We start from the raw sequence: 25465 nt of genomic DNA, 5'->3' as shown, positions 1-25465 counted from the left end.
CCACACTAGTTATAAATCCCAGCTTGGAGCTATACGAAATAAACAGTCTGTACTTTCAAGAGCTGAGTATCTGATGTTTTTTCATGTCTAGCACTTACACAAATTCAAAATACCTTTAGCTGGGAGAAGGTATGGATAGATGCTCAGAATCAGCTGTCCCTGTACTCTTTCCTCAGAGTCACTTCTCCAGATCTGCAGGAGGTACTGTCAGTGCCTTAGTCAGAAGTCAGGGGCAAACCTTTTGCTGCTTGTGCCTGACTTGTGCTGTTGGAGGGCAGTTCATCCAACACCCCCATGCCAGTCCCACATTTGCCAAAGTGCCCTCGTCACTCTGGAGTTTTGGTCCTTACTTGGAGGTACAGAGAGATGGATTCTAGGAAGGAGGAACTCAGTTGGTCTCTTACTCTTTTCAAGGTGACCAACAGCTCTGGGGCACTCCAGGAGACTAATACTCCCAGTGACTTGCTGATCTGAAGAGAAAGGTTTCCTTCTCTTTCATCCTTGTCTTCATCACACATCACTTGTCTTTCATCACACTGCCTTGCAGCATCTTCAAACAAATTAGATATAAGATCTCCCTTGTGACTCTTCAGTTTAATTCAAACAAGTTTGCAACAGATCAGCACTGCTGTGCATGAACATAGTGTCATGTAAGCTAAATGTTCAAAAATATTCTTTATTTTCTACAGCATGGAAAGTGATGGTTTTTGGTTCTCTCACCTCAAAATGTTATAATGCAGGACATGTAAGGTGGTTTGTTTTTATTTGGGTCGGTCAAATATCTTGAAAAATTCCAACATTTAATGGAAAATTTAATATAAAATCCCTACAGAAATAATGGGAACAATACTAGCACAAAGGTCAGGCATTCAACATTTATTCATCAGCAAAATAAAATTACATTTGGGCTAATGATAAATTTCACAATTTCTATTCCTTCTGCTAACCTAAAATGAGATAAATATTCTTATTTTTCTTGCAAACAAGATAATTACAGTAACCCTCTTACTCCTGAGCAAGGCAGTTGATCAGGCATCTTTTCTGAAACCCAGATACTGATAGAGAATAGTTACTTAACAGGTCTTTAAGATGAAAGATGTTTGAAATTATATAAAAAGTCTATGCACCTGTGTACACTCTTCTGCTAACTGGCTTCTCAGGCACATGAAGTATGCGGATCAGAAATTTGTGCATCATGTGCTGCATTTGGGTAGGAACTATAGAACTTTGATCCTGAGGTCTCATTTAAGCTTAAAATACAAGCTGGTTTTCAGGTGATTGACAGCTATGTCACTTACATAGGCAGCACCAGAGAAATAACTTTCTTTGAACTTCAGGACTGGAGGTAGATCTGCTTGGTGTAAACATGGGCTATGGATATTTCTTAAGTTTCTGAAGCTGCTTAGCAAGATCTTGACTTAAAATTCAGCCTTCTAACTGCTTTGGGAGAGTTGTCATCCAGCCTTGCAGAGTAGGTGCCAATATACAGATGCACAAACACATATACATAGTAGTTATGACATGGATTTTAAAGCACCATTTCATCAAGCTTCTGTTGTTGGCATCCTAATTTTGAGCTACTTCACAGAGGCTCTGTGTATGTGGAAAAAACATGGTTTCTGGAGCCAGACTCAATAGAAAGAGCTTATTTTTGGTGGCCACTCCCTCCATATGTTACAGAAGAAATTCTTAGGTATGAAAAAAAGCTGTAAATATTTCAGAAAAATCAGCACTAAGAAGCTCTCCCTCCAGCCATTCCTACTCCTCAGATTCAGAGCAGCCCTCTCAGGCTGTTGTGTAATCTCATGCTGCAGAAGGACCCAAATTAAATGGAGACATTGGAGAATCAGCAGGTCACTCTTTCAGAAGTCACTGGTTACAGATGGTGGTGTGGACAGGTTCAGACACAGCTTCTGCAGTTACGAGGTAGGCCTTTGTGGCTGCATATGTGGTGCAGGGGTGTTAGTGCTGAACAACTGCTTCTATCTGCCAGATCACAGAAGAACAGAAGTAGTCAAGAAAACCTAAGTGTTTTACATCTAAAGCTCTTCCTCCCTGAAATGGCCTGAGCTATGTCCAAAGAGGAAAGCAACAGAAAGGTTATCATAGAAGGAACAAGCTGAGTCGCCACCTGAGCACAGTTCTCATCCAGTGACACCAATGACTGCTTCAGCATGTTGTGCTGGCCCAGGTGTCAGCAACGACATCCTTGCTACTGCTCAGGTAATCATCTTTCTAAAAGACTCCAACCTGCTGAAAGTCCAGATTGCTTTCCAAAATGGTACTCTTTGCCTCCCTTGGACAAACAATTTGCTGAGATGTCCTCCTCTTTTTTGGATTCCCAAGAACAAGACAATTCCAAAGCCAAAACTTCTGAGATTAAAAGTAAATTAAATTCAAATGGTTTACCCTGTCATTAATCACAGCAATAGTTTCCATTCTGCTAACTTACTTAGAAAGCTTATGTCTAGTTTGTGTAGGGATTACTTGCACTTTTACTACTGTAAAACAAACTACTGGTATTACACACATTGCCAATTTTTTTTTTTCTCCAGCATCCACAGACTTAGTACAGAAAGGAGTTTGCCTAAATTTAATTGAATTCTGGATGTCCAAGTGACCTGTATTTAAATACCAATATCTTGTTTTATACAATAACCAGTCTCCCTGGCTGAAATCACATCAGCCTAAGTCACAACATACTGTTATAGGATGGATTTCTCTGAGGAAACACTCTCAAATAAATGATCCTATGCTATACTCATTCTTACATCAGTATGACAATCCTAGTGAGGCTATTTACCACTTCCTCAAAGCTCATATCTGTTGCTGCTTACCCAGAGCTTTAGAGCTGTGTAAAATTTGCTGCTACTAGAACGAACCCCCTAAGAATGGACTCAACAATTTCCGTACAGACAGAAGGAGCTCCTGGCTCAGTTACAGTAGAATCATGAACATTGGAAAAGACCTCTAAGATTTAATCCAATCATTAGGGTAATTCTGACAGGTATACCACCATATCCCCAAGCACCACATCTACATGCTTTTGGAACACTTCCAGGGATGGTGAGTGGGACTTGTGGCTTCCAGACATTTCTTGGCAATTCAGGCAAACATTCAGTATCAAAAAGGAAGTATTCTTAAAGCTTAGACCTCAGAAGAGTCATGGACCCTATGAAACATTCCTTCTTCTGGAAGGAACTCAGCATGACAGTGTGGCATTTGGTGGGCAAGGCTTTCTACAGCAAGAGAGAGCTCTAAAGGTTCAGTGAGTTAAAACACACATAATGCACTTTTCCTATCTGGATCTACCTCAGACGTCCTATTAAATGGGGGCAACCACTTAATCTACCTCATCCTAGCACTCCATCTGTAAGCTGGTAACATTATACCAGCTCACAGAAAATGTATATGGTTAAATGTATCCTTGTTTATGAGATTCTTTCATCACTGTTCATGAAATCTGTGTCAACAGAGAGAAGAGGAAGAAATTCATAAGTGCTATGCGTAATGCTTAGTATTATTGCACCAACGTATAGTCTTTGTATTTACACTACAAGGCAACAGCCTTGTCATAGTCAAGATGAGAAATGGCCAAGGTTTAGCCAATTTCAACAATGGATTTAGAGAGAAAAAGAGGAACCTACCTGTCTGGGCCCCTCCAAATAACTCCTCTCCCAGGTTCTAAATGATAAATGCCACTATAAAAGTTGTTGGGGTGATCTCCTCTCAAATGCAACTTAAATTATGGACACCTTCTCCTGAAAGAGACAGGCACAGGAAAGGTTCTAAGCAAGTGAGCAAAATTTATTTGTCACATGGGTCCATTTGGCCTCTGTACCATGAATCATCACCCAGTCTGGGTGTGTTTAGGGTAGAAAGAAGGAACAACAAATGGGAGAAGGGTATTAAATAATAATTGCCATAGAGACCAGTCAGCTTTACCCAACACCATGAAATTTAAACAAGAGAGCTTGAAAATGAAACATCAGTACATTTCAAAGGGATAAAGGGCAGTGTACAAGTTAGCTGTGGAATGTAACAACAGAATATCAAAACAAGTTGTTTAGTCAGGTTTGTAAAAGCCACTGTCAGCAATATGCAAATGAGACACCTATATTTTTCATCCTCTCTGATCACACCAAGAATGTGAAGATGGCATAGCACTTGCAGAGGAGCCAGAGGCAGAAATAAAACTAAAACAAGGTAGAGGAATTATGCCAATGTGTGAAGGCAAGTGTCTGAGAAGGCTTCAGTTGCAATGCAGCTTCCTCTGGCTGAAGAGCCCCAGTGGTCAGGTCAAACTATGATTTATGATGATTTTTTAGATTTTCCACCAGACTTCCATACGCTCACAGAAGAGATGTCCGCATTTTTGCCAGGAGATCCCATTCCTTCTATTTCTGTTATCCAAGCCTTCACTGCCCATAGCAATGCAAAATACCTGGTATGAATGAAGCCTGTGTCTGCCCAGACAGTCCAGCTATTACTGTACCCCTGTGGTCATTCTGCTCACCAGCATGGCTTGCTTCTCATTCCTCCTCTCAGCCACTTTCTGTATTGCCTTACCACTAAATTCTGATCCAAGCTTACTAACTAGGCATTACATCCATCATGTCTGGGGCAAGACTTCCTGAAGATGAGATGGAGTTTAAAGGTGGTGAGCCCTCCCACAGCAACAAGAAGTCATCACAAACCTTTGTGACTTTTCAAGTATATTTCTCCAGCCACATCCTCTCTGACATAATTAGACAGTAGCCTTTTAAAAAGGCATCCTCTGCCCCGCTCCTCAGCATTGCCAGGAACATCCCAGATCTGTGAGCTGCCAGTCCCCCAGGAGAGGAGTAGCCATAAGGCCAGACCTCTGGGAGTCATCTTCAGGTAACCAGCCTTGTGCTTGTCAAAAATGGTGAAGATGGTTTTATGGTCAAGGCCCAGGGTGTAGGGCTCAAAAAGCTGGATCCAGCTTAGATTTTCAAAGTAACCTTGGCTGTGTCATTTAGCCTCTCTCTATGCAGGGATTCTGCCAGTTCTAGAAAAGTGAGATAAGGATACATTTGTAAATCCAGAGGACATGCCTGAATTCTCCACTGAGGGAGATCAATAGGATGTTAGGTAAATAGCTCTCTTGCTGTCCTGTGATTTGCATGCAATAAGGAGCAACTGAGAAAAGTTGTACTGAAAAAAGATACCCATTTTTTAATCAGTAGCTGTATGATGCAAACATGAAGTGACTAATGATGTCTTGCAGTACAGCGAGCACAAGTACTTGCAGCCTGCCAGCAGCTGCTGTGGACTCCAGTTGAAGTGATGGACCTGTGACATCCCTCCATCACACCGGACACCCTGCTGGGGCCATGGGCATGGTGCTGGCCCAGCCTACAGGAAGCTGCAGCCTTGGAAGCCTTCATCCCATGTACATCTCTCTCCCCTTCTGCCTGCATGCTTGGCTTCCTGTCCTCGAGCCCCCAGGCCATCACTAACCTCCAAACTCCTCTCCTTCTGCTTCATCCCCACAGGGAGCCCTCCTGCCCTGCAGCATCCCTCCTGCTGCGTGCCCTCTGGGGGTGTTTGTCCTCCCGACGCTCTGTGGCCATGGCCCCCAGCATCCCATCTCCCACAGGGCAGCCTCACTTGTCCCCACCCTGGGCTGCCCAGGTGAGCGGGCAGCAAGCGGGCACCAGAGGGGGGCTGCACATCACCTGACCCCCTCCAGCTGATTCCCTCAGACAGGACGTCAAGTTAATGAGCCCTCAGGCCTGTAATTAGCTGTCAATTACCTCAAATTAATCAACTCCTCGCCTAATTAAGCATAATCGGCAGGTGGGCAGAAAACGGGCCATTGTGCGGGAGCCATGAGAAAAGCATGGCTGGCAAACTTGTTTAGGATCAGCGGCGCATTCCCGGACGCCGAGCCACCGACACCCGGGCGCCCGCCCCGCTCGCGGGCGCCCCGGCCCCCGGGGCCCCGGCCCCGGCCTGCCGTGATGGGGCAGCGCGGACGGGGCCCCGCCGGGCCGAGGGGCAGCGGCGCTCCCGCCCTGCCGGTGCGGGGCGGCCCGGGGCTGCCTGGGGGCCCGGGCCTGCAAAGAGCCGTGGCCTGGGCTTAGGGTGGGAGGGCGTTTCTTCTTGCGAAATACCCGCACCACCAAGCCTTAATGCACCATCTCGCCCTCCGCATTTTCTCTCCGCGGCTTGCCGTGCTTTCTGCGCTCGTACCCTTCTCGTGTCTCTCTGAGAAAGGGACTGAAACACACGCTCCGTTCCCTGACTCGGGCCCTCCTCAGTTCTGAGCGCACCAACTTAAAGGCGTGGAGATACATCTGGGTGGAAAACAGGGTTTCAACAGGCACTACTTACTACCTATAAAAATGAGTCATACTGAATTACTTTTTGTGTGGAATTAATACAATCCAAGAAAGTCCCCATCCGTCCTCTAGAGCTCTGTCTGGCGAAGGGGAGGCATTCCCCGCCGAGGCCAGAGAAGGAGCAGGGCTCCTGCCAACTTTTGGATGTCACTGGAGCGCAGTTTGCGTCCCGCGCTCCACCGTGCCGGGGGCCGGATCCTGCACCCTGCCCACTAAATCCCAGTCAGCAGCCACTTTGTCTGGAGGCAAACAGAGCACGATAGCCTTCAGAGCTGCAGTGAGGAAGAGCTGGGGAAAATGCAATTTCATTGTAAAAGTATTTTGGTCAATATTCAAGTGAATGGTTTTGATTATGCCTAGAAAGTATTTTTGGGTTTTTTTTTTTTGCCTTTTTTTTTTTTGTTGTTGTTTGTTTTTTTTTGTTTGTTTGTTTTGGTTTTTTATTGTTTGTGTGTGGGGTTTTTTTTTTTTTTTTCTTTCTTTTTTTCTTTTTTATGTAGCCAGATTATCACCCGACGTGCTGGATTTACACTGCATTAGCGATTGTCAAGATTAGAGCAGAATCCCCAGATAACAAACAGGAACACAAGACGTCAATTTATGACATAATAGCAATAGTAATGCAACAATAATCATAGTGGAAAGAAGGATGCAGTGGAGGGCAAGTTGAATATCTCAGCTCTGAAGAGAGAAGCTCCCTGCATGGGAGTGGCTTTGATTAAAAATCCCCATTATGTTCACAAGTATAATCTTATACTTCTTTTTACTGACAGAGAGGAAAAACAACAGCCCAGCACAGGTCAGGCAAAGTTGGTGCATGAAACTACCACCAATTATAGGGACAAGTTAGGCAATGCAACCCTCCCCCTGGACCCTGCTAAGTGTCTGTGCAGGTCACAAAAGCTTCCTGGACCTCCCTAAAGAAGGTGTACATAAAACTTAGCATTCCTGTGCCTGCAGCTATTTGGAACACAAGCCCCAAGAAGAGAGGCTGCAGGCAGCCTCTGCCCTGCAAAAGGTGTCATCAGCTGGTGTGAGAGAGGCTGCAGAATTGCAGAATTGCCGTGCTGGGGAACGAGTGGGGAACGAGTGGGGAATGAGTGGGATCCTGGCAGCTGGCCTGACCCCGAGGGATTAGAGACTCCCCCACCTTCCCAGCTCACATGGTGGCACACGCTGCAGCCAGGCCCAAGAAGCCCCTTTTTTTTAACTGCCTGCCTTGTTCTCAGTCAAACACTTATTACTGCAGCAGGAGGCTTGGGCAGGGACCCCTCTGCACACAGAATGCAAGAGCCATGAGATGCTGGGGGACTCAGTGTCCCCTCTGTCCCCTTATCAAAGCCATGTTTTCCAGAACTTCTCCTGCACCTGCCATCTCAGGGGATCACTAGATCCTTCTGGGGGAAAACCTCTTTTATTTGGGAATCAGGAACTCCAATATCCTCACTTCCCTGATTGATGAATGTTGTTTTTCCAGAGCCCTTTCTCCATCAAGTGTCTTCTTTGGCTGAAGCACTGATTCCCCTCTTTGGGGTCCATCAGCACATTCACAAGGACCAGGCTGGAAGGGATGCACTGCATGATGGTGTCAGGGATGGTGACATGAGCTGCAGGCAAACAACACTCTCCAGCAGTTCCCTGCTTATTTGCCAGCATGCTGCACACTGGTTTCACCTGCTTATTCCCATTTAGAGCTGGAGCACTGAAATTACTTACATCAAGGCTGACTACCCATTTCTACTATTAGCAGTCTTCTTAATCAATCATAACTCTTTTGGTTGGGGAGTGTGAAGTTCTTCAAATCTGATCCCTATCCAGGGAAGCAGTGGTTGCTTTGACTGAGCTGTGTTTGAGCAAAAATGGCCCAGGGATTTATGACTTTAAGTGCCTAAGCCACAGCATCCTTATCCCATTATAAACCAAAATTCTATCTTCATGGAAATGAAAGAAAAAAACCCAAAATAACAGAGAAACAGGCAGTAGAAATCTGTTAGGACTAAAATGATGAAGCAACTTTCAATGATCCATTGAAAATCCATTGCAATAAGGGCTGAGTTGTCACAGGTAAAGAAATGGTGCTGAGAGAGGCAGTGTTACTGCTGCTGGGGTGCTGCTGTTGCTGCCTGGAAACCTCCTTGCTGAAGGGACTGCATGGTGAGCGAGTCTGCAAGGCACTGTACAGCTGAATGCTGCCCCACAGGGAAGCCAGGGGCTTGACTGGGACTGCACACGGTCACCTCTTATAGGAGCACACCTGGAGCCCGGCTGCTGGCTGCAGAGCTACCTCTTGGAGAGGAAAAAGAGGGGTACAGGGGCAGGGTCAGAACTGATCAGAAGAGTCCGGCAGCTATTCAAGTTCAAGTTGGAAAAAGATATCTGTCCCTATCTCTGACACTGTTTGAACTTGACTGGCCACTCAGCTGTATCAGACTATACTGTCCTGCAGGTAGTGCCCCAGCTGGGAAAATGCTCTTCTCTCTCTTGGCACTGTCATAACAAACACCAAAAAAAGCTGGGTAAGCAGTGAAGCTGTGCCATTCTCTGAGTTTGAAAAAGCAAAAGCTATAACTATTTCATTAATTATTTTGGCCAATGAGTTGGAAACAACAGCAGGGAATTCACAATCACTCGCCTGTCATTCTGTCTGTACACAATACTGTTTGCAAGGATCATGGTCACCATCTCATTTACTTTGTGCAATGCCGTAACATTGAGGCTGGCCATGTTTTGGTTTGGTCATTCCTTATTGCTCTGCCTTGGCAAGCAGCAGGAGTAGTTTGAGGGGAAGGCACTGCAGCTCTAAACAGTTGTTTCTATAAAAGCCATGAGCTTCTCTGGACTTAACAGCTAAGTGGAGCAAGATGGAGAGTGAGGTCTTCCTGACCAATCCCTCTGTGCAGCTCTACTCCATGATTATAAAAGACTCAGGTTAGAAGGTACTTGCAGCATGCATAAGTGTTTTAAACATTGTGATTCTCCTACATGTGTTCATTGCAACACAATCTGCAGTCAGAGATCTCTAGTGTTGCAGTCTTTTCCTGGCCATGCATGAAACTAACTTCAGTAACAGCTGGGTAACCACTGAAAAGAGCATCCACTCCCCAAGGCCAAGAGTTTTTGGCTAACCTCGAGCAGGCTGCCTCTCCTCAGCTCCTGCTTGCCCCAGGCCCCATGAAAAAGTACACAGCAGCCTGTCAACATCGGGATTTAAGAAAAGCATGAAGGAAAGTCACAAATTTCAGAATTGTTCAGCGTCGCACCTGGTGAACAGTCTCATCCTGGCGCTGAGGGTATGCGCACACGAACACATGCAAGTCTGCTTAACAAGGTGCAAGCATGCTATGTACCTGGGCAGGAATGCCAGGGTCTAGGAGTAGCTATGCTCAAGCCAGGAGCCTTGAGGGTGACCAAGACAAGAGGCTGAGTGTGGAGATGCTCCAGAACAGCTCCATGCTGCCAGGCACGAGTCAGCTGCCAGGCAGAGCAAGCCACATCTGTCCCCGCTTGTCTGTGTAGACACACACTGAATAACAGTGGCTGCTTCCCAGAGCGAGTTTCTAGGCTTCATTATATTTTTACTTGTCTTGCAAGGGACAGAGCAAGCGCTCTGACAAATGAAGAGAAAGGGCTGCTTGCTTTGCAGAAGATTTATGTGACAGTCTCTCTCTCTCAGCCTAAGAAATCCTGTGTGCTGTTCCTCACAGTTGTCATCTCTAGACAGCTGTAGACAGGGTGCAGTGCACTTGGGGAGCCAGTAGATGAGCACGCTGTCATTGCCCCTGTGCTCCAACCAGCAGCGTTCACCAGCTGAGTCTGGGTGCTACTGAAAGACATACTGTGCTGGTTTGTTCCCCGTGTTGCTCCAGTGACCTGAGCTAGCCTTCATAACCCAGGTGCATTCAGGAGACCCTTGCATGTAATCAGGAGACTCTTTGCATCACTGTCAATGCCTGTGAGCATGGCTGTGCACAATCCTTGCCTGTGTCAGTCCCTCACCCACTGTGGATGCCGAAAAAGCTGCAAGTTCTGCTGGTAGGCTCATGATGCTGGATGGGGACACCCCTGCTAAGGGGGCAGAGGGCACAGATGGCCCCAGGCCAGGGGCTGTGCACATGAAGGCAGAAGTGGGTCCAGGACGTGCTGCCCAGTGTGCTGAGGCTGTGGTGAGCAGCAAGCAGGGACCATATGGAAGGTGCAGCCAAACGAGGCCGTTGAAGCAAAGGCTGCAAATGAGTTTAGCAGACAGATATTTTCAGGAGGGGGAGGCAGAGGGAGTGGAGGAGAGCAGGAGAAAGGGAGAGCTCAACACCACAACCAAGAGGGGCCTGCCAGGGCCACACAGGCCTGGTGGACAGTGCTCCATTTTCCCTCACTGCACACCTTTTCCAGTGCCTTAACTTCAAGATTCCTCAAAGGAAAGAGGGGACCAAGGTGTTGTGGCCCCTTCTTTGTTTTTAATTACTTCCCATTTTAATCTTGATTTGCATGTCGATCTCTCAGAACTGGGCCAGGGACTCTACAAAGCCCTCGTCAGCAACTCCCCCAATAATAAACAGGAAAAGGCTTAAGGGGCAAATCACTTGCATGTTAATGAGACTGTTTGCTGGAGTCAAGAGAGAAAACAGCAAACAAACAAATGGACTGAATTCCAGCGGCAGCTGTTTGCTCCTTAATCTCGGCTTGTCAGAGCTGCCCTTTGATGGGACACAATCTACACAAACGATTGTGCTAAATCTTCTAATCTACGTCCTCATTATTACATCCCTTCTTACGCATGTAAATCAGGGACAAACTCATTTTAATATTTAGATAGATTATGGAAGGGAAGGGGAGGGGATTGGAGGGGAAAGGAGCTGCTGGTGGTGTCTGCTCCTGCCGGTTAGGAGGGGTGTTAATAAGGAGCACAGGGAGAGGAACTGCATAGAGCCCAGGGCAGCAGCAGGAGGAGGAGCACCTGTTGTCAAGGCAAAATGGGGAGTATAAAAGGGCAAGGACACCGACACTGGGATTCTGGAGAAGACTTGGGCATGGGGCAACATTGGCAAGGTGATGTGACAGGGCACTGAGGAGGACCTCACCCTGGTGTTCCCCAAGCCCTCTACCCATGCACTCAGGCCCTGGCTTTGTTGAGGTGGGATGCTAGGGGAAGGTTTGGTGTTGTACATGGGGGCTTAGTGGTGGCATAGTGAGAGGTGACGAGGCCCCACTGTGGGGGCACACCAGGGCTGTGGCATCATCCCTGGGTACCTTGCAGTGCAGGGCCTCCTTGCAGCACAGCACTGATGTCTCCCACCCATCTTCAACCTGCCCTCACTGTTAAAGTGAGCTGAGGATCAGATCAACCACCAGGCTGGAGAAGCAGGCTAACACCTCTCTGCAGAATTCAAGGATGCAGCCTCACTGCCTCCACATAAATGTCATTAGAGCTATGGTTATGATATTTAATAATACTCAAAATAATTGCTGTTACAACTAGTACAACTGTGGGAAAAAGCTCTCCTGCATTTCCCTGCCTCTGGCATCTCCTAATCCAATTGTCAACCTACAACCTGCCCCTTAACCTTCTTCTTCAACTGCAGCAAACTCATGATACACCAGCCTTATTTCTCTGAGACACCTATTCTCCTCTGCTCCAGGAGGGGCTGTCATATCATAAAATAGGAAAAAAAAACAGAAAACAAAAAAACCCCAACATGTTTAGTTCACAAATTTACCATTGACCTCACACCTGTGAAGGAAGGGTGCAGAAGATAAGCAATAGCTTGGTGTACAAAAGGTGAATGCAGAAGAACAGCAGAGGCAAGCTGGAATATAATCAAAAAGGCCAAGCATAAAATAAGTTTGTAAGTAGCAGGATAATCAAAGGGAACAAGAAATCATTCTGTAAATTCATTAGTAGCAGGAAGAAGACTAAGCAAAATATTGGATCTCTGTTCAACAGGGAGTGAAAATTATTGACAGAGGATAATATTAGAGAAACTAATAACAGTGATAAAGAAGTAAAATCTTGGCATAGAGTAAGAAAAGCGTATGGGAGAGATAATGTTATTGAGTCAGATGCACTCAAATTTATTTGGCATAATGAGCTTCATTGAAGGTCCTTAGAAATTTGGCTACAGCAGACTCAGAGTCAGTAGTGGCTGTCTTCCAGAACCTGTTGAGGTGTAATGGAGTACAGGAAAATCCTAGGCATTGCTCTTACAGAAGTGAAGGAAAGGGCGATGGGTAATTATAGACCAATCAGCTTAATTCCCTTTCCCATTAAAATTCTGGAATAAATTGCCTAGTTATTGCTAAATATCAAAGGCTAAAATGAGACAATTGTTTTCAGTGTGAATTTGTCAAGGATCAGTCCCTTTCAGTCAATCTAATTTCTTGTTGTAGCAAGGCAACAGGTCTTGTAGATAAAGAAGGAACAGAAGAGGTTGAGTATCTTCCATAAGCTGTTTAGGCTCCATTTCAAAAGCTATCCTTATGAATAAACTAGGGAAATATAAAATAGCAGAAACTCACATTAGATAGATGAAAAATTAGTTGAAAAACTGTGCTCAGTGAATAGACCTCAGTGGTTTACTATCAAAATAAAGGATGTCTTGAGAATAGCTTCATGAAGATCTGTTCTGAGTCTGGTTCTTCTCACTGGATGAATATGAAACATGGATAACAAAAGAGGGAGTGGGCACATCAGGAAGACACACACCTGGAAGGCACTTTAAGTACACTGAAGGACAGACTTAGCATTCAAAATCATCTTGGCAATTTCGGAAAGTTACACATTCGGTTGAAAAAATGTAGATGCAAATCAGTAAGAAACCATTCAAATAATCTCAGTGATGCAGAAAGAATGAAATGCATGAACAGGGGTTGGAAAACAACTTGTTAGGCAGCAATTCTTCCAAAAAAGCAGTAGAGGTTAGAAGGGATTACAAGCACTGTCAAAAATAGTATAATGTTGCAAATAAATCAAACCTCCTACTGTAAAGAATGGATAAGACTACAACTGTCAAGACCTCTGTAAATTACCTTTCCTTGTATTCAGCATTGGTAAGGAGCACAGTTTTGGAATTGCCTTTCTAGGTGGACTCATTGGAGAGTGCCTAATGGAGGGCAAATAAGAATGATCACAGATATGACATGCATCCTGCAAAGAAAAACCTGAAAGAAGTGGTGCTGTGTAACTTGAAGAGGGAAGACAGAGAGAGGATAAAAGAAAATCCCCAGACATGAAAGCTGTATAGGAAGAAGGAAAAAAGCTGCCCTCTGTGCCCATGGCACAGGAAATTGTAGCAGGAAAGGTCTGTGTTAGACACTAGGAGCAAAATTAAGAAAAATGAGCAGGGGGAGTGAAACAGACTGCAAGAGAGATGCTGGAAGAGATTACTTAGATGCTCGTCCCTCTGTCAGGAATGAGATGGGTATAACTGGTCATGGCACAGGGCAGAAGGAACAAAGAGACAGCTTCTCTGGGTTCCCACTAGTCTTAGTTTTCTTAGCAATCCATCTCCGTATTTGACATCCACCATCTAACCCTCAGCAGTGTTTGAGATGCAAGTACATAGATAGTGATGAGGCATGAGGAAGTGACACTGGTTCACTGAACACATCACTGCTCTCTTTACCCATGCTTCACTGTATTCTTACTAACCAGGAATGACAACAGGATGGAGACCTAAAAAATGATGGAAACCCAAGAGCTGACTGAACTCTGGAGATGGACAAAGTACTGGCCCTTACCATCTTCTGGAGTGTGGCTAAAGGAAGAGGGCAGGGGTGTGCCACCCAGATCACTGCCACATGAGCCCATGATTGATTGAGCACTGCTGTGAGAGTTAAAAGAGTGGTGTGAGCATCTGCTTCCTTGTCACCACCCGATAACCAACGTGACTGCTGGTACTGCTCCTCCCTACTAGGAAAACGAAATCAAGTGATGCTTTGAAGACTTAAAATAAACTGTCTATATACCTTAATAGAAACACCTATTTCTGCAGCATTTCCTTTGGGAAATCTAGCGAGGTTGTAAATGTATGAGGTTGGCAGGAGTATCCACCACAAGTAACGGAATTTCAAGTAAAGGCTGGAAAATTTTCCTTTACCCTTTCTCTCTATTCCCAGCTATTTTCAGTCTGTATGATTGTCGTTCATCACCTTCTTTCCTTGCCACCATGAATTCTTAATAATATAATAGAAATAAAGGACCATTTAGGTTGGAAAAGACCTTTAATATCATTGAGTCCAACCATTTACCCAGCACTGAACCATGCCCCTAAACCCCACATCTATGTGTCTTATAAATACTTCCAGGGGTATACTCAACCACTTTCCTGGGCAGCCTGTTCCAGTACTTGGCAACCCCTTCTATGAAGAAATTTTTTCTAATATTCAATCTAAACCTCACCTGGCACACAACTTGGGACCATTTCCCCTTGTCCTATTCCTTGTTACTTGGTAGAAGAGACTGAACATCACCTGGCTACAACCTCCTTTCAGGTAGTTGTAGAGAAATAAGTTCCCTCCTGAGCCCCTTTTGCCCTAGGCTAAACAACCCCAGTTCCCTCAGGTGCTCCTCACAGGACTTGTACTCCAGATCCCTCACCAGCTCTGTTGCCCTTCTCTGGACACACTCCAGCACCTCAATGTCCTTCTTGTAGTGAGGGGCCCAGAACTGAATACGAGATCTAAGGTGTGACCTCACCAGTGCCAAGAATGGGGGACAATCACTGCTCTGGTCCTGCTGGACACACTATTTCTGCCACAAGCCAGGATGCTTGTATCCTTGTGATACACTTGATACTCCACTCCACCCTGAGGAGCACAAACCTTTTCATTTGATGAGGGACAGACCATGAGAGGATAATGGTCCCTTGGCCAGATGGGCCTTGGACTTATATCCACTATATCTGGGATTAAAGGTGGACACATTCTCAGGATCCATCTTTGAGTCAATACAAGCAGCTCACTGTTGTGTTCTAGACGTTGTGCTGATTCTCAGGTTGCATTGTCTGCCAAGCCAGGATATTAGCTCTGGTCTTCAAAGCTCTCTCAGAGTCAATTATGTCTGAGTCTGCATTTTCATCACAGCCCACCTGCTCATTTGGGAAAACGCAGTGGCCTAAGTCCATGATGAAGTGAGGGAAACTGGAGATGAAATGGAGATAAATGTCAATGAGGTTTGGCTACTGAATAAGTTAGCAAAGGAAATACACTACCCCAGACTGGATAAGTTTAAGACATGCAGCAGTGCTCCCTTTCTTATGGAGCTTTTCCACCCTAACAGAAAAGAGGGGTTAGTATTATAAAATATTATTAAAACAAACAAGCAAATGCAATAGTCTCTTCTTAACAGATTATATAACCAATTACCAACCTATTTTAATAATCATAAGGAAAACTGGTTTGAAACCTTAAGACATGTAGCAGCCCCCAATATGCTTAAGGGAAGGCATCATCAGAAAAGACACAGAGCATGCAGAAGATTGCAGGAAAATACATCAAAGAGGTTGGGATGGGACATGGTGCATTACGTAGGAGTTTTCTGCCTTCACTGGGATTTATATGAGGCAAGAAGGCAGGATGCAAGGAGTCAGCAGCATCACACAGCTCCTGTGTCTTGCAGCAGTGGCAACTACCAGTAAGAGGGCCAATGTGTGAGAGTGAAAACATTTAATCTATTAAATGTTCCCCATGACAGGGCTCCCACAGTCCTGCTCTGGGGAAATGGCTACAGTTTAACATCATCCATTCCCTCTCAATGCTCACCTTTATCCTGTGCACAGGTAACCTGTGATCTGCTTTTCACTTAGTGACCAGTACTCCTCTTCCTGGTGCTAGCCCAAATCTTAAGTCTTTCTCATCAGATTCTGTACCTTTCTGGTAGCTGAGCAATTCCTATTCCTCTCTCTTCAGTTATCACTTTAGTCAGACACATCTCTACATGGCTCACAGACCAAAACCACAAGTCCCAGGCATTTTCTTTCCTCTTTTCTACACTCTGTTCCATTTATCAGTATTTCCTTAAAAAACTAAATTGCAAAACTGCACAGAAAATTTGAGTTTTAATATTGGAGAAATACAACATTAATAGGCTGCTCCATAATGTCATGTTTCTAAATGTGGAGTTGTCTCAATCCTTTTTAGAGGTTTGTCATATTGCAAATGTACATTGCAATCATACCAAACTATTACGCCCAGGTGTTTTTACTGTCCTACTGTCTGTCTCTGAGGCACATTTTTTTGGCTCTGGGATTTTTCCCTTTAAACAGTTTGCTGAATTGACTCCCATCTATGTTCTCCATGCTGCAGCACTCTGGTTTTCTTCTGCTCATGGGCGTAAATTCTCCCAACTCAGTATCCTGCAAATGGCATTAATATACACCTTGGTCAGCTTTCTTCATTGGTTTTGAAGACTTCAAGAAGGGCTGATTTAAACCCTCCTTGCTGAGAACTTTTGTCCTAACCTTATGGTTGTAGTCAGTCATATGGCTGCATTCTTGTTATCACTGATAACTCCTATCTGAAAAATTCACAATAATTCTCTCAGTGGCAATTTCACATATTGCTAATTAGAGCCTCAAGAACTGATCTGAAAATGGAATTTTTTAATCAACAAAAAAATCCCTGCAGAGCTGAACAAAGCCCAGTGCATTTCTGACACTGGGCAAGAAGGTCACTTGAACCAGTTTAATTTCATTTGCATTGTATTCTTAGCAATTTGACCTGAATTTATTTTGACATACAAATCTTGTGAGTAGTCTTCCCACACACTGAATGCATCTTTGGTGTTCCCTTCCTCCAACAGTTCCGTAATACTAAGACAATTCTGTATGCACAAAATTCCTCCAGTTATGATAGAGTGATGGAAATTAGACTTTTGCTATAGCAATTGAGTTTAGCATTCTTTCCCCCTTTGGAAGATAAATTTGTCTATCATGCTTCTTTCTTCAGTACCTAGATCTGTGGCATCCAAATGTTGTAGAAAAGTTATATAACCACAGCTCAGAACAAGAACTTCATTTTGATCTTCCCTTGTTGAGGCAGAGGAATATGCAGTTGTGCTGTTCCACTACTGCAAAAGCAGAAAAATACCTCTCCTCCCTTACAGTGGGATTCATCTTGCTTAACTTTAGATGCCCACACCTGGGCTAGTCCTGGGCCATTTCTCTAGTCAGTATCTATCCCATCAATAAAGTCAATGGAGATGCAATTCCCCTAATCCAGTTTATTTTACCTGTATCAAGGTAAAATAAACCATGTCCTAGGCTCTACTGAACCTATTGATCAGAGTCCTCTGGCTATAATGGGAGTATGCCCAAAGTAGACTCCCTACCCTGCAGGTATTCATGCTGGATGTGATGCATCCCACTGCCACATTGTGCTGTCTCTTTGGACAGTATTTGACTCCATTTCTGCATTTGTTCATTCTGACAGTGCCCATATAGATGACAATAAGCCAGAATCTTGGGGCTGTTCTTTCATATTGCTGCTACCACAGCGCTTTAGTCCAGTTTCTGTGTGGTACTTGGTTACTGCCTTTGATTGTGGAACTCTCTTTGAAGTCTTCCTACAAAAGTTTTTTCCTGATTCCAAAATTCAGAGTTCAGGACAAGCAATGAAAGATTAGACCATGTCTATCAAAGAGCAGGGAGGCATTTTTGAGGAGTAAGAAATAGCCTCCAGGGTTGCAGTCAGGCCTGCACAAGGTACTGGGCTTGGCAGCTAGCTGGTGTTCTGAGTTGGAGTAGCTCCTTCACTGCTGCCTCCACCCTATGGTCAGGTCAGTGCAGCTCAGAGCTGTCACCCTGTAAATCATTAAGAGATCTGGGTTAGAAACAACCTCTCCCTGGGAGGCAAAGGGTACCTCCAGGTGCTGACTTGGCCACTGTTTTCAGCCATCGGAGAAATGATGTTCAGTACAGGTTGGTCCCGCAGGTAAAGTGAGACAGGTCAGGCTTGATGGCCTCTTGTATGTATGTTAATACCCAACACATAATACCCAAATATTCCTAGCATCCTCTCTCACACCTGAGTCCTCCCAGGCAGCAAGGGCAGCTTTTGGAGAGTCCTCATTAGGTCACCGTCCTTGGGAGCTGAACTCTCCCCTCCCCCACTGTGGTACACAACTGTTCCTCATTTACATAAATTATCTCTATTCAATTATCTGTCCAGATGTCCGAATTGTGCCACCAATGATCTGTGAATGAATTAAAAATGGAATATAATTTAATAATAACTGATTAGAAGGAGATTAGTTGTTATATAAAAAAGCAAAAACCAAGAGATAGCTAGTTGCCCTTAATCCGAGCCAATCCACAGTAATTATAGAAATACAGTCTCGCTTGCTCTCCTTCCCATTTCTCTTCTTCTCCCCCCACATTTTCTCTCTTTCTCCTTTTCCCTTTTCCCTCTGTCCTTTCTTTCCTCTCTGTCTCCCCCCTCTTTCTTTTTTGTTTCTTGGTCTCCATCCCTCTTGTGCCTTCTCTCCACTTTCTCCTCCTGATTATAACTACCTACGTCAACAGAGTCAAAGCCCCTCCGGCTGCTGAAACACCCGTGTAGCTGGGAATGTCCTGGCAGATCCAACCAGAAATAGCTTTCAGCTGCATTAACATCCTGTCTTTCAAGCCATGTTAATGACGGTGTCTTTATACTCTCACTTTTCTGTTAAACATTTCTGGAATCACTGCTTTTTCCCTCAGTTCATAAGGCAGGCTCTTTAAAGGTTTCCTTCTTGTTGTCTTTTGGAGTCATGCAGAGCAATTTCTACGCTGTCCTGCATGTTTTAAAATCATAAGTACCACAGAGGCTCTGCTCCTCCTCTTGCACTAGAAGAACCCAGCAGCAAGTCCCTGAGCCCCCGTGGTGTCTCTTCAGAAAAAGAGCACCCAGACTTTTGCAGGAAACTTGCCATGGATTTTTTTTTCAGTGATATTTTCTCCTCTCCCAGTCATACAGCCAAAATACCCCAGAGCCAGGCTGAGATAGTGCCACACAGTGTTGGAGGCAGAAAAAAATGGAGAGAAAAATACAGCACCTTGTTATCTGAATGCTCCATGGGGATCCCCCAACCTGTCTAACAGAGCTCCCTCCCTCCCTCCCTCCTAGCTGCCACCCACCTATGTCAGCTGGGATTTCCAGTGCAAACCTCCACCACTCACTGTGATTTGCAATGGCATGAAGCTGAGTAACTAAAACCTATTATTAGTTTATTTTATTCTTCTTGTAAAATAGAACAAGGAAAAAAATAATTTGCTGATGTTAGTGGACAATTTATTTCAGGTAATTTCATAACACGATTTGGAAACTATCAGCCAGTAATAGCCTAAGTCAAATTTCCCCACTAGTTCAACATGGGGCTTGTCAGACATGGACAGTGATGATTAGGGATATTGCTTATAGACACACTCTTACAAGAAAAATGAAGATGAAACAGGTAAATTCACTGTCACAGACTCACCTCCCTGTACTAAGATACCAGATATTTAAAACCTCCAATGTCTTGGCTTGCTATGTGAATTCAATCTTTCTGAGTTAAAAGCTCTGCTCTCTCTTCATACATCACCCTTAAGAGCAGTGCTCACAGCAGCACTTTTTGCCTCTTCTAAGCACTAAGCCATCTGCAGCTGGTTGGCTCTACCAAGGTGGAGCGGAAATCAGAGACTGAAGGTCTAAGGCCCAGAGTGCAAACCTGCATGATGTAATACTACACTGATCATTCTGACGCGCTCACTGATGACACTGTGATGGTAGTTGGTAGTTATCTTACCCTCTAATGCACCTTCTATTTCTTTAAAATAGAAGGGTATTTGTAGGCATAATGGATGTAATTCAATCTACATTAGTAGTTAAAGCTTCACCAAGAACCAGCAAATGTTTCCTAAAATAAATTTTGAGAATGTTAGCATCAAAATACCCCAACCATTTCAAAAGCAGTAGACATTAATTACTACAAAATGTGTAAAGTTTTGAATTAAACCCCTTTTATTAGCACAAATGAAAATGTGAAGATTTACTTTTTCATTCCATTAACATGCAGTTTGGGTAAATTCTGGAGTTTTTTTCCTGTGGAAACACCACCCTGACCTTCAAAAATATTTATGAAGGTTTATTCTGGTAAGCTAGTTTCTGTAACTGCTGAAAGCACTCAGTACTTTTTCCCTGTTTAGTTGGTAACTCCAGAATGGCCTGCCAGTTCCAAAGGAAGAGGATCAAGAACTAGTTAAGGTAACATGTCTCATTTACAGGTCACTACAACTAAAATTCTTCATTAATTGTAATTTTGGTGTTGTTGCAAATGTTACAATGCTACCTTGCATTTCACTATATTTGTGCTTTTCACGAAGACGTCTAAGATTCAAGAGAGTACAAGAAAATTTCAACTTTTATTAAAAAGCACTGCTGATGTAAAAAGTTTGGCAACACCAATTGGAGCCATGTTACTGCAGAAAAAACTAAAAGAAGTTTAATACATTATTTAAAACCTTCTACAATTTTGAACCTAATATATTTATTTTTTATGGACTTAATTCAAAAACTTTGGACTCCTGGGCTTTTGCAGTGAGCATTTTTATATTTTGATAATTAAAATGTTATCGCTCTGTGGCTAGAAGATGTGTTCAGCAGACTTCGAAGGATATTATTTACATATGATTTGGCTTTAATAGTCTTATTTTTTTTGAGTAACATTTTACTCACAAGTAGTTCAATTGGCTTCTATGAGTATTATTCAATACGATAATGTGAGGAGAGGTAGAAAATATGTCCCCTAAGTTAATGCAAGACAAGCCATAGTTACTGAAGGTAGATTAATGATTTCCAGTTTGAAAAAAGTGTTTTGTTCTGTTTTATATGTCCATCACTAAAGCCCACATGAAAACATTTTGTGTTTTAGTATTTCTGTTGCAGAGATTCAAAGTTAAAGGGATTACTGAAATGTTTCTTTATTGTTAATTTTCCCAGGTTTAGATTTATGATAGAGGATGTGTCAACTATAATCACGATCAAACCCTTAACACACATTACCTTTTTATTCTCCCTCTTTTTGCATTGTTTCTATCAGGGTTTTGACATTGTTTTTTTACTGTTCATAATCCTCTAGAGCAGCCTTAGTTTGAAGTTGTTTTTCTTGATGATTGTTATGGGGATCCTCAGGAAAAGGATGTGCATTTACAACAAATCTAAGAATAAATTGCAATGTTTAGTTTCATTTTTAGTCCAGGTTTTGTTAGAAGTCTGAAAATAAAGGGCAGTGCCATGGCATGAGCAGAGGGACCAGGAACACTGCAGTTTAGGCCTCCCCTAACTTCATCAGATGACAGTGGGTTTTAGCACACCAAAGCCAAGGCAGACCACCCCATGTGCAGGACCTTCTCCAGGTGATGCTCCTGCATGACACCCATGAGGGGCAGTGGCACCACCCTGTGCCATTGGCTTTGCCCAGCCTCATCCCGGGGCAGCAAGCACTGCTCTCTTTCCGAGAACACCTTAGTTCAGTTCCAAGTGCTTCCTTATCCCTTTAACCTATTCCCATCTACCAAACATGCATGGCTCATCTCCCTGAGCTCCACCTCTGCCAACCAAACTCCTGGCAGCTGGCCGAGAGCCAGCTTTGCCCGTGCTGTACCACACAAAAGCAGCAGCAATGATAGCAGCTTCTCTCATCCCAGTCTGTCAAAATGCTCTTTAAAGTCACCTAAGTTCAACTGTAAAGTGTCCGTGGAGTGAGACTGTGGCATTTTCAGGAATCCGTGCTGATCTGAAGGTGGGCTGCTCAGCTCCACACACGGATGAAGGCAGAGACGTGTTGCTAAACAGAGGCTATTTTGCAACAGAACAGGACAAGTCTTCCAACAAAATGGGGTGCACATTGGAAGATACGCAAGGATGAAAGATTAGAAAGAGGCCCAGGAGTGTTCATTAGCAATGGACCTATCCAAGCAACCTGAAGTTGGGATACACATGAGATATCCCAGCTGCTAATACAGACTCCAAGGAAACAAAGGGCACCCTGGGCTCATTTTGCCTCCTCTGTCCTTTGGTTCACCAAAGGGGAAGCAAAGGGATGGTGGGACTGCAGTGGTTCAAATCAAAGTGGTGTAAGTGACACCTGCTGGCAGATGCCTGGGCAGCCAGAGCACAGCCCTGCTCCTTGCTGTGGGAGCTGGGGTGGCATGGGCTCACTGTGGGTCACACTGAGCCTCCACACAGCCCCAGCTTCATCGAGTCATAGAATACCCTGAGCTGCAAGGGACCGACAAGGATCACCACAGTCCAGCTCCTGGCTTGGGAATGTCATCTGTTTAGATCCAACTAGGATTGCCCAGATAGGGGAACCTTTTGACTCCGTCCCTTCACCCTGATTCTCCATTACTGCATTCAATGGTGGCTCCATGGATTTGTTTCAGACATTTCTTGGCTCTAACTGCCCTACAGGTTATTAATTCATTAGGGCACTCTGGGAGGCACTAAAAACTGCTGTTGCTGAAGACTGGGCGCCTCCACTGTAGATGTTTGTGGCGATTTCTTTGGCTTAGCTCTTTTCTGGAGCAAGGACCCATTAGCAGCTGGAAGGTGTTGGAAGTGGGGGCTCGAACCACATCATCTTCCCATCCTGTTTCATCTGCAAGGACACCAGGCTGAGCCTCCTGTGACCGCTGTGCAACACAGAGAGCAGCAACTGAGGCAACTGGAACCCTTGCATCCAGAGAGCAATCTGGATCCAAAAACCACACTGAATGTGGACAGACCCATTAGTCACCAAGTCTGACCTGAGCCAAGACTGCAAGGTTTGTCTGTGCTGGAGCATGTGTTTTAGAAGGTCTAAGTGGGAAAGACCATCCCTCAGGTAAACGGTTTTAATGCTGGAATATTAGACATGGCTGTAAATCAGGTTCTCTCATACTGTGGGAAATTCTAGCATTTTAAAGTATTTCTCTCCATGGAGAATTAATGTAATTTTAAAATGCTGGTTTTGCAACTGATTCTTTTTTTTAACTAGTCTTACAGGTCATCAGGAACAGCTGATAGCAAACAATACATACTGCAGTATACAGACACTGTGATTGACAATGGAGATAGTGATTCCTAGTTTATATTTTAAAATCATTAAGGTCATCGGAAATTTCATCACTTTTGGCAGCATGAAGATTCTCTGCTGTGTTATAACAAAAGGATTTTCCATTAATTTAGTATTTACTCAGTACTATGTAGCAAATGTACTTAACAGTTTGAAAATTAAAATGAAAATAGATTTAAACGATTTTTCATGCTATAATGTGATAGTAGTAGAATAATATAAAATTAAAATGCATAAATTAACATCAGAAAATACATTTCAATTTTGTAAAACAAACTGTTTCAAAATATATTGCTTTAGGGATTACTGTAAGCAACTAGCTATTTTTCTGTCAAAAGCCCAAACACTTCCATCCAAAGAAGTTTTTTTTCAACAAGAAGCTCTTTTAAAAATGTCTTGCCTACTCTACTAATCATCCTCACTCTGAAAAATTGAAGCCTTATATTAATACTTATATTTAATTAAATCAATTATGAATTAGTTAGCTTGACCTTCTAGTGCTAGATCCTGTTATGCCTTTGTTAATAAATTAAAGAACCTTCCATCCTCTGAAAGTGTCTCTCCTAACTCATGGGTTGTTCATGAAGTTCTTATCTGAATAATTTCCAGTTCTTTGGTGTTTTTTATTGAAAATGTAGACACCAGAAGTGGACACAGTATGAGTCTGTTACAGTCTTGAGATGCCAAGACCACCCGCATTCTGCTAGGTAACATTTTCTTGCCGATAGATCCAGAAATGGCATAGCTCTGATAGAGCAGATTACACCAAAAATCCATGCTTAGTTTTTGCTATCTGTCACATCTCCTCCATCCTCCTCAGAGCCACTGCTTCCCATGACAGCAGCCTGTGACCTTCATTTTCTGTTCTGAGATATATAGTCCTGCATTTGGCTATATTAAAATCACATATTGTTCAAATAAGCAGAGCCTGCCAAGCGATCCAGATTGCTCAGTATAACTGACCTACTCCCATCATTATTTATCACTCCACCAATTTTTATGTCAAGTTGAAATCATTACCTGCATTGATTTCGTATTTTCTTCTGAGTCACCACAAAGATATTGCATGGTATGGACCAAGAACTGATCTCTAAACAACACATCTTCAAAATTTTTCCAGCAGTGGATAATTCCCCAGTGAATTTGTCAGAACCGCTAATTAGTCAGGTTTTAATTCATTTAACACGTTTAATTCCGAACCCACCTCAAGCTAATTTTTTACCAAGAAAGTGACGGGGTGCCAAGTGAAATGCTGGCCTGGCACCCAAACGCACTGTGACAGCCGCTGCCTCCACACCGCTCTATTTTTCCCTCTCCCGAAAAGTCACACTCCAAATGACGTTCCCCACTGAGCACCCATCCTCGGGGATTACTGGGGCCGTGGATTTGGGCACTCCACACCCGGCCGTGCGAAGCGGCCCCTCGGATCTGGTGCGGCCCCGGCGGGCTCGGCCGGGGCTGCCCCCGCGGGCAGGCGCTCGCCCGGCGCGGCGCTCACCCGGCTGCGCGGGGCGGCCGCGGGGAACCGGGGGTCCCCGTGCCTGCGAGCCCTCCGCGGCCGGCGGCGGAGCTGCCGCCGGTAATTAGCGGCATTAGCGGAAGGAAAGTTGCCGGCTCTGATCTCCCGTCCCGAGGCCACAAGGTCCCCGGGCGTCTCCATCCCTCCCCAGCCCTTCCCTTTCCTTTCCTCACTGCTCTATTGCAGGCCAGGGCGGCCACCCCCTTCTCCCCTTCCCTCCCCGCCAACGGGGGGAGGCTCCCGCTTTTATTTACCAGCAAATGATTAATTGTTGCTCGGCGCTGGCTGCTAATGCTGCTAATCCGGGCGGCTGCGTGTTCGGCCGCTCGCCCGGTGCCAGGCCCCGCGGGCGGAGGGGGCGCAGCGCCGCGGCGGGCGGGGGCCGGGCTGCGCCCCCGCCTGTAATTACTCCCCAGACAAATCTCTGCAAGCAGAGGAGCGGGGAAATCTCTGCCCATATTGCAAGGGGCTCGGCCCCCCACCCGCGGAATAATTTTGAGACTCAAATCC

General features: G+C 44.5%; 1 protein-coding gene and 1 long non-coding RNA gene across 3 annotated transcripts in view; one reads left to right on the top strand and one right to left on the bottom strand.

The window, feature by feature from the left end:
• LIN52 (lin-52 DREAM MuvB core complex component) overlaps positions 1–25465 on the top strand; it is a 78915-nt gene that overhangs the window by 49549 nt on the left and 3901 nt on the right. The window lies entirely within an intron of this gene.
• LOC128789401 (uncharacterized) lies at positions 721–25275 on the bottom strand. Of its 2 annotated transcripts, none has more exons than XR_008431399.1 (3): positions 25210–25275; positions 3648–3761; positions 721–1986 (listed from the first exon to the last, which is right to left on the bottom strand). It is a non-coding gene; the product is annotated as an uncharacterized LOC128789401 (long non-coding RNA). The 2 variants fall into 2 exon arrangements; XR_008431398.1 differs by lacking the exon at positions 25210–25275 and adding an exon at positions 5781–5903.

This window comes from Vidua chalybeata, chromosome 6 (assembly GCF_026979565.1).
Source record: "Vidua chalybeata isolate OUT-0048 chromosome 6, bVidCha1 merged haplotype, whole genome shotgun sequence".
NCBI lineage: Eukaryota > Metazoa > Chordata > Aves > Passeriformes > Viduidae > Vidua > Vidua chalybeata.
The sequence above is the reverse complement of the archived record's forward strand: the minus strand, read 5'-3'. Positions and strand labels throughout refer to the sequence as shown.